Source organism: Atheta coriaria, unplaced genomic scaffold (genome assembly GCF_025399875.1).
Source record: "Atheta coriaria isolate IRGN ID8LTWV9N9 unplaced genomic scaffold, Caltech_Dcor_3.1 hic_scaffold_27_pilon, whole genome shotgun sequence".
NCBI lineage: Eukaryota > Metazoa > Arthropoda > Insecta > Coleoptera > Staphylinidae > Dalotia > Dalotia coriaria.
In genome coordinates this window covers 24,021-33,567 of record NW_027045469.1, presented here as the reverse complement: position 1 = coordinate 33,567, position 9,547 = coordinate 24,021, and positions in this window count along the sequence as shown.

Genomic DNA, 9,547 nt, shown 5'->3' with positions numbered 1-9,547 from the left:
GGACTCGGGTTTTCAGCTGCGCCACGGGGCGGCACTACGGTTACACTTGCCAAGATACTTTACTAGCGTGATGAGAATAGGAGAGATGGTATGGTTAAATTTGCCTCAAATGCACAAAATTTGGATGCACACTTGACAAATGTGTTGGGGTGTCCAAACGAGTAAAAATACCTTGCAAATAAATACCTTCATTATTCCTTCATATATTCTCATTTTGATAATACTTTGCTTTTGGTGACTTAGGAGTATCGATAGGTACGACTTAAGAATTTTCGGTTTATTAAGTCGTACCGTTCACACAGCCCTGTTAAATTAGGTATTTTACAAAAAATATAAACATTCTGATTAATTTTCTCATACGAATTAAAAACTATATTAACTAAAACAGGTAAATATGTCCAATGACGTATATGTACGAAACTTTCAATCTGGGGCCAATTGTATTTTAGAGGTACATTGTATACCTACAACTCTCAATACAACCAGAAAACAGCAGGAAAAGAACTAGAAACGCACTTTCCCTGCACACTCCAGAACCAGCCGAATTTCAAACTTTAAGAACAGCAGTACGCGCAAGAAGTGGCTCAAAACTTCAAAAATGAGGGCAGTGGAGTACAAAAATTGAGACTTTCAGAAAACACTTTTGACAGTGAGATGGCGGGGCTCATTTACACAGAGAAGAATGATAGCAAAAATGAGGCTTCAGGTCTTTACGGAAAAAGAAAGATACCATAGTACACAAATGCTTTTATGGTCATATGCCTTATGTTTGTACTTTAGAATTTGTAATTTGTCGGATTACAAGGTATTTTTTTGTAAAAAATTCCGGACTGTAAGGGGTTTTAGGTAGTTTTCTATAATCCGACAAATTCGCTCATCCGACATTGCTCTGCAAAGTGATTGTCGGATTACCCGGATTCCACTGTATAACTTAATCAATCAGTAGTATAGTTAATCTTACATTATGTTTTCTGTCGTCTCACTCATAAACTGAAATAATGTATCAATTCTTAAGATGATGGAGCATTAAGTTTGAAAATACAATACCAGATCCTTTGATTCGTATGTAAATTAAGGTAAGCTAAAAAATATAAAAATTTGCATATAGTTTTTTAACTTCGAATACACTTTCAAAAAGCAACGTGTTGCCAGCGAATGGGAAAACATTTTTAAAGAGGTTAATCGAATCCCCAATGATATTGAATTTTGGATATTTATGAATGAAAGACCGGAATTATCTAATTGGTCATATGTTGCGAGTAAAGAAGATTTATATGCTATTTTGCAACTTAAGAATTGGAGTCATTTTTTATCTTCGAAACGCAGAATTAAAATTTGATTACTTTTTTTATTTATATACCCGATTGGGATATTCGCTGTTGAGATCCTTGTTAAAAATTAGCACGAATTTTAATTGTGCAAAGATCTGGGTATAACTCATGTAAACGAATTGCATAATTACACTCGCAATACTGAGTTTGGGTGCAGTTTTTGTTACCAACAACTGCTTTTCCAAATAACCATTAAAGAAGACGAAGAAGCAGAAGAAACAGAATACGAGGAAGAACAAGCAGAAATTTGTTTAATATATAAACGAATAAAAACAATATTTTGATTAAAAGTTGAACATGTGTTTTATTGTTTGAATACTTCAAATGTGTACACTTTAATGTAGTATTTTCTAATAGTTTTGCTTAGTTGTAATATTGCTTATTTCAACTGCATAACATATACTTGTAGAGAAATTTGTGTTTCCAATTACATGTATTCTTATGAGAATTGATTGCTTTGATATACATTATCTTAAAAATTGCATTGAATCTTGTGTAAACTATGCACAAAATCTATGTTTATCAGTAAATTTTTAGCGAAAAAAAGATTTACTTTTGATAGGTTAAAATAACAAACCTTTTGATTGGTTAAAAAATTATTAAGTAGTTGTAATAGTAGTGTGGGGTACATTTCATCGTCTGGGCTTTGTGTTGGTACGCTCGGTCCGGCAAGGATGTTTAGTCTACATTTATTTAGTCTGAACGAAACAGAGTAACCCCTTGTAGTCTGGGTACGAATTGCTCAACTCAAGGCTCTTTTGACATATTTATTGGTATACCTATTCAGTGGTAATAATTGCCGGGACCGTCTAGACGACGTATCGCCCTATTCACAATAGCTAACGTATAAACACAAAGACCAGATGGTGAAAAATTCAGATATAAAAGGGACACCCCGAGAGTAGTTCCTCAGTCACGTCAGTCAGTTCTTCGAGTTCATTTGATGTAGAAGCGAGTACTTATTAATAACGCATTACCACAACTTCTTAATAAACTTACATCGTGATATTCAAACCAAGTGTCTTTGCATCAATTATAACCCACACTCACCGATCCCACAGTAGTATACAAAACTGGTTGTTCATGTTATTGTACTGCTGTTTTCAATATGTCATCTTAATCAGGGCATCATCAAGCAGATATTTTAGAAGAAAAACAAGAATTTTAGATAGTCATTTATTACATCCTGACTGATTGCAACACTGGAGAAATTTCACAATTAAAATGTTAATTATTCTAAACCTCAATTTCTGATTAGGTCTAGGAAATGACTTGTTTAACCGTAATACGACAATCCACAATTTACGCATATATTTAAAAAAGATTTACTTTTGATAGGTTAAAATAACAAACCTTTTGATTGGTTAAAAAATTATTAAGTAGTTGTCGGGTATATAAGTGAAGAAACTTAATTCATTAAGGAACAGTGTATACCTCTTGTGTTACAATTCGATTGCTTAGTAAATTGGATATAATCAGTAATATCAAAACAAAACAATATAACTCATCCATATCCTCGAGCGGTATCTTTGAAACTACGAGTATAAGAACTAGAGCAAATTTGATTGAATTTTTGATTTTGTCTTAGAGAACAGCTCATATTTAAAGATTCAAAATAATTTAATCAATTATCAAGGATCAATCATTGATTCATATTTACTACGTAAAAATAATATTCCAGTCGTACATTGACCAAAACTCAACGTAATATCAGTTCTTATCTACAACGTATCCGGTAGTGCTAATTTCTTTACTTACTTTTACTAACCATAACCCCTGGGTACTACCACTATGTATTGTAAACATCTTACACATGAGTCTCAAAGCAGAAGAATTGAACGTGCGTGGTGCGGGCAAAGCGCGTTCTTGCCCACAATTAAAAATCGATCAACTGGAACATCGGAGAAGAAATATAAAATCCGCAGTTTAAAGTGGGTGACTACTAGATTTTAGTAAAAGCCCTAGTAGCAGTAAACTTTTGCTGATAAGTGGTATTTTTACCAAACGTTTTGCAACCAATTTAAAGGACATGAGCTCTGAAGACCTTGAAAGCTTCTGTAGAAGCTGAGGAGTCGCTTCATCATTCAAAGCATCAAGAGTTTTGGGACGCACGTTGGAGCTTCTGCATAATAAAAAAAATGGACGACGATATTTTTGAACCACTGTAATACGACGCTTTAATAATCAAGCTTAAACCGAGAAGACCACTTCAAATTGCTTAAATCAAATCTAAAAATATAAAACTACGCAGCGAAAATTAAAGAAATTAAATTAAATTGAAAATGGAAAGTTAGCTAAAAATGTAGGAGCTTTAATACGGAAGATTGAAGGAACACTAACAAAATTTTGCCACGCAACCGAAAATTAATGAAAAACTTTGCAATCAACAACAAGTGCGAATGCAAAATTATATCGAAAATCAAGAAACGTGCAAGGTGGAAGTAATGTCATACAACAAAAACTACGACCTGCGTTATCATATCAAGACGTAAGTTTTGGTAATAAATACAAATTTTGGCTTTATTTACCCAAGTTTAATTTTTTAGATGGAATCGGTTTTTGAAAGTTGCATTCAAACGTGGGTATAATTGAAAATGATGAAAACTTCATTGATCCAAGGGAGTTTTACGTGCTCGCTAAACCCATAATTTTACGCAAAATGGAAGTTCGTTTTAAAAGGCTACGTTCAACCTGGTTCTGAGGGAGAAAGTTTAAACATTTTACCACTCTCCACGTCGCCATTCTTCAGGCTTCCGATCACCAAGAAGCATTGCGTAAACGCCCTCTGGAGCAGATATATCAACGAATGGACGAATTTAGCGAGCGAGGGAGCGGTTATGTTAAAAATCTATTTTGTAATTTAACAATATGTGTATTAAATAAATATGACGCGTTAAAATGCGCGCTATGGAACTTTCTACTGATTTGCCAAAATGTATTGAAAAGAAAATGCCATTATTAATGTCAAAATAGAGACAATCGCTGCTTTGTATGTATGATTCTAAAGTCAAATGTTCCCCGCACAGCAAAATGTTTGAAAGCCAAAAATGCATATCCTCAAGACGTATAGTTTTTTTTTAATTTTTAAAGGCATTCAATTCCAGTTAAATTGTACCGATATTTCAAAATTTGAAAAGCTCAATCAGAATATTTTCCGATTAATGTTTCTTTCGGTTTCCATTGATAAAAAACACGACAATAGTTCCTATTTCTATATTATACAACAGGAAAGCATACGCACGCAAATCTACCTTTACTTTGCAAAATTCTACCAACCGAGGCGGCTATTACTTTAACATCAAGCACTTATCGCGTTTATGTCGCAAATCAAATTACAAAGCATACCGTAACGACGCATATTTGCACAACATGCTTCGTGAACTACTTCTTCATCTGAAGATAAATTACATCAGCACAACGTTGATTGCAGTTGTCGCGAACCAAATCCAAAAGGAAGTTCCCAAAGTAGGCTCATATTTATTTCTCTACAAAATATCATGCAATGTTACCAAAATACCTTTGTTGTATATGCAGATTTTGAGTGGCTTAATGCACGTATAATGACAGACAATAGAAACTGGTTCAAGTAATATTGCAAAGCATGTCCCATACAAAAGTCGCATATAATTTAGTTTGTTCGCCTTATGCTTCACTTAATAAATTTAATTTATACAAAGGAAAAATCCACAAAATGGTTAATAATGAACTCGCCGAATTAAGAAAAAGATATTGAAATAGCGTATAAAGTTGTCTATCCACTACTATGACTGTTGATGACATTTGCACTTTGAAAAAATAAACAATGCGATTTTTGCAAATTTTACTTATTCTTCCAAATTTTGAAAAATTAAACATCACAACCACTTTTAGTGGTAATTTATTGCATCCATTTGCAATGGATGCACTTTAAAGATACAAAACAAAAATATTGCCAATCATACTTCACAATTTTAGTAAATAATGAATGTCATTTGCCTATAAAAGGCATTGGCAACTTTCAATGATGAAGTTACATATACCTAATACCTCAAACTACAGAAAAATTATATTTGTATCTAAACGTGTTGGCGGTCTTCCACTTGAGATTTTTAGATTCATATCGCTTTATGCCCTCGTCTTTGGCAAAATTAGCCCAAAATTTAAATATTGACGAGTTTGTTTATACCAAATCCCATTTTCCGAAAGAAACTCATTTGAAATTATTACATCGAAAAGATGTCTTTCCGTACGAATACATTACAAGTTTTGATTGCATGAACGAAACCTCATTGCCGGCAAGAAAACATTTTTATAGCACCCTACCCTCAGACCGATTACGAACATGCAGAAAATGTTTGGAGGACATTCAACATTAAACGCTAGGTGAATACTCTGATTTATACCTCAAAACAGATGTTCTTTATTAACTGATGTGAATGAACAATTCCTGAAACCTTCTCTCTCAGTACTACCTACAACTTGATCCGATTGCTTTTACCGATCCGGGACTCTCAAGGAACTGCACTGAAAATGACTAATGCAAAACTAGAATTGCTTAGTGATACTACGTGGAGGTATGCTCGTGGGAGTATACATCGCTACGTGCAAGAGCCAATAATAAATTTCTTGCTGATGGTATCCGGTAATTCAACATTCGATCCGAAAAAAGCCTATCTATTATCTATTTTGATGCCGTTAATTTGTATGGCTACTTGATGTGCCTCAAGCTTCCTACAAGTAATTTTAGATGGTTAGATTCTGAATCTATTGCGCAACTTAAACCCTACATTTTAAATGGTGAGACCGGTAAAATCGCTTATGACGAACAATACAACCAGAGTTGTGTCTTAGAAGTAGATTTATCGTATCCACATGCAATCCACGATTCTCATGCGGACTTGCCATTCTGTCCGAAGCACAGATTGTGTTCAAAAAATGCTTCTAAACTCATTTGTTTCTATGAGGAAGAAGAAAGGTATGTCATAGACATTAATAATTTATTGCAATGTATTGCAAATGGAGTAAAACTGACAAAAATTCATAGAGTTATTACCTTCAATCATAGTACTTGGCTGAAAGACTATATTATGCTAAATACAAATTTTCGAGCAAAAGCTAAGTCAAAGTTTGAAAAAGATTTATTTGAAAAAAAAATAATGCTTGCTTCGGGAAAATCTTAGAAAATATCAGAAACCATCGTAATGTAATTTTAATAACAAATGGCGATTGGAATAAAGCTAGAAAATTAATTGCAAAACCTAATTTTAAGCAAACAATAATATTTAACGAAAACCTAATTGCTATTGAGATGAAAAATGTAAATATTAAATTGAATAAACCGCTATACTTGGGCATGAGCATTTTAGAATTTTCTAAGAATTTAATGTATAACTTTCATTATAATTACATAAAATCCGAACGTGTATCAAATTTCTAAGAAAGCAAACTACTTTATATGGACACGGATTCGCTTATCATCTTAAAAATTCAACTATTTACGATATTATTAAACGCGATGCCGAGACTGAATTGGACACGTCAGTATACCCGGAAACAATGTACATGGAATAAAAGCTCTTAATAAAAATGTTTTAGGAAAATTTAAAGACGAATGCGCCAATACATTTGTTTCTGAATTTATTTCACTCAGAGCGAAATTATATTCGTTTAAAACTTGAGACCAGGAAACGAAAAAAAGGGCAAAAGGTGTTGGTAAATCAGCGATTCGAAAGTTAACGTTCCAGGATTACTACAATGCTTTGTTCAATGATAATCATATTAATATTTCATTTCACACAAGTATTTCTGATAAACACAATTTGTACTTGTATGTGCAAGTTAGGTTTAAGCGCTAACGACGACAAAAGAGTCGTGGGCGATGATAAAAGTTCTTCACTACCATATAATCATTATAAATTGTTAAACAATAAAAACTTGTAATTAATTGTTAAATTTGCTTAATCAAAATTTAAAAAAAAACGCTTTTGCATCTGATAATTATAAATGATTATTATTTATTGCAACACCCTGTATTATCAATTTCAACAACACTCAGTATCTAGAAATTTCAAATCTCCCTATGTCCAATGTCAAAATGTCAAATCCCCTGTCGCCCAATGTCAGCTGACTACTGCAAATGTCAACTGTCTTAAGTCAACCTCCAAAGCACTATCTAACAGCAGATCCAACGAAGAACATCCAACCTATTTACATTTTTAAATTATTCAATAGCGACATATATCAACCACATACAAAACCTCACACCATACATCGCCCATCTCTCTCGCACCCACTACCAACACTCCTCTCTCTCTCTAACACACTGTCTCTTATGCAGATCTTTACAAACCGGTTGTCCATAAGAATTACATGGGCCTTATCAGCTTCCACATACTTTTTATATCTACTTATATGAGAATAAATCCTTTGTTCCTTGGATCTTAATTAACCTGCTGTTTCCCTTCCTCTTAATTTTTACTTCTCTGACTGGTTTAAATTTCACCTCGGCTTTCTTCACGTCTGTCAATCACGGTGCTGGTACAGCAAAAAAAAAAAAAAAAAAAAAAAATTTGAATTAAATGGTTGAAATCATTATTGGTGAAACTAATGGACGATTGGCATTTTTGCAACATCAAAACTTTGATTTTTTTCCCAATTATTTTATAGCTAAAATCGTTGCATATATTTGAAACTGTAGGCAACTTACTTTCTTGGCCGCAAGTTTGACAAATCTGTGTACCATGTGCGCCCATTTTAATCTTAGTTCCGACAAGCAATGATGAAATTACATTTTTGTAACGACGAAATTTGTTCCATTCTTCGTTTAAGAGGATAATTGTTGAGGCAGTTGATGCAAGTTTTAATACCGGAACAAAATTATTGAATGCGTTCAATCCAACGCTGAGGGATATTTTTGTGCTGACTTTGAACTACCGCTCGCCTAGAAGAAGAGGTCTTGCTCAAAGAGTCTTGCGGCACTCCCTACTGTGTCCATATTAATAGTTGCAGCATTGGCTTTCTCCTCTTCTTCCCACTGCTCCGTAACATTGATACATTCTTGTATAATTTTGTCCAGATATGTTAAGTTCTCCTCGGGAATGGAAACCGGTGAAATTATTTGATCGGAGTTTTTTTCAACTTGCTCCATGCTTGCCGTGCTTGTCTGCGATTCGCTTCGGGCGTAAAACTACAAAACAAATTAATAATTCTATGAAAATGTTTGCCCCTTCTCTATATAATACCATTAGAGTGGGATTTATTTGAAATGAACGTAAATTTTCTGCAGCGTTACACTCCATACTCATTCTTTATCAAAATGTTAGCCTCGCCGGGTCTCTTAATTAATAGTGCTGTATTTGTTTTAACGTACATTGTAAATACAACTTTATACGTTGAAACTCCCCAAAATGTTGTCGAGTGTTATATTTCGTTTGATTACAATAATTCTCTCAACGACTCGTGGCCCTCCCAATGGCAAATTATGAAAATCGAAAATTCAATACTAACTGGTGACAGATGTACATTGTACATATCCGCTAAGTGAAACCATGGATGCTCCACCCGATTTTTTCAACTACAGAGTGAAATATCGACTTGCAAATGGAAGCATTGATGGTCCGCAAGAATGGCAGACAATTAAAGGGAAACTTGCCTATGACGAAGCAGAGGAAGAAGACGAAGAAGACGATAAAAATAGTACTAAGCCTGAAATTAACGAAACCACTCCGTCGACATCATTAAGCAATCCAAGGAATTTTTCAATCACAAAGCACAATAATACTTTAGACATAAATATTTTTTCATATGATACTTACTACCTTCTCTCTTTAGTGTTTCTGATAGTTGGCATGGGACTAATTCAAACAGTTATTACATTTTATGTAGTTTTAAGAAATAAATGAAACATACGATTTATAAATTTTTTTTTGTCTTTCACACGTTGCGGTCCTTGCGGTCTCTCTAGCTACGCAAGCGCCTCAGCCACTTAACCTCCACATTAGCATCGCTTCGCATTAGCATACATAAACTCGTTATATGAACAAAAAAATTGATAAGGTAGTTGTGATAGGAAAGAAATTAAAACTGCTAAAGTATTTGTCAATTTTTAATTTATCACAAATAATGGATGCCTCTGACAATTTCAAATTTCAGTAGAGTCCGCTTATAATGACATCGAAGGGAATTGACATACACGTCATAATAAGCGGACGTCATACAAAGCGTTTTGTGAAATGAAA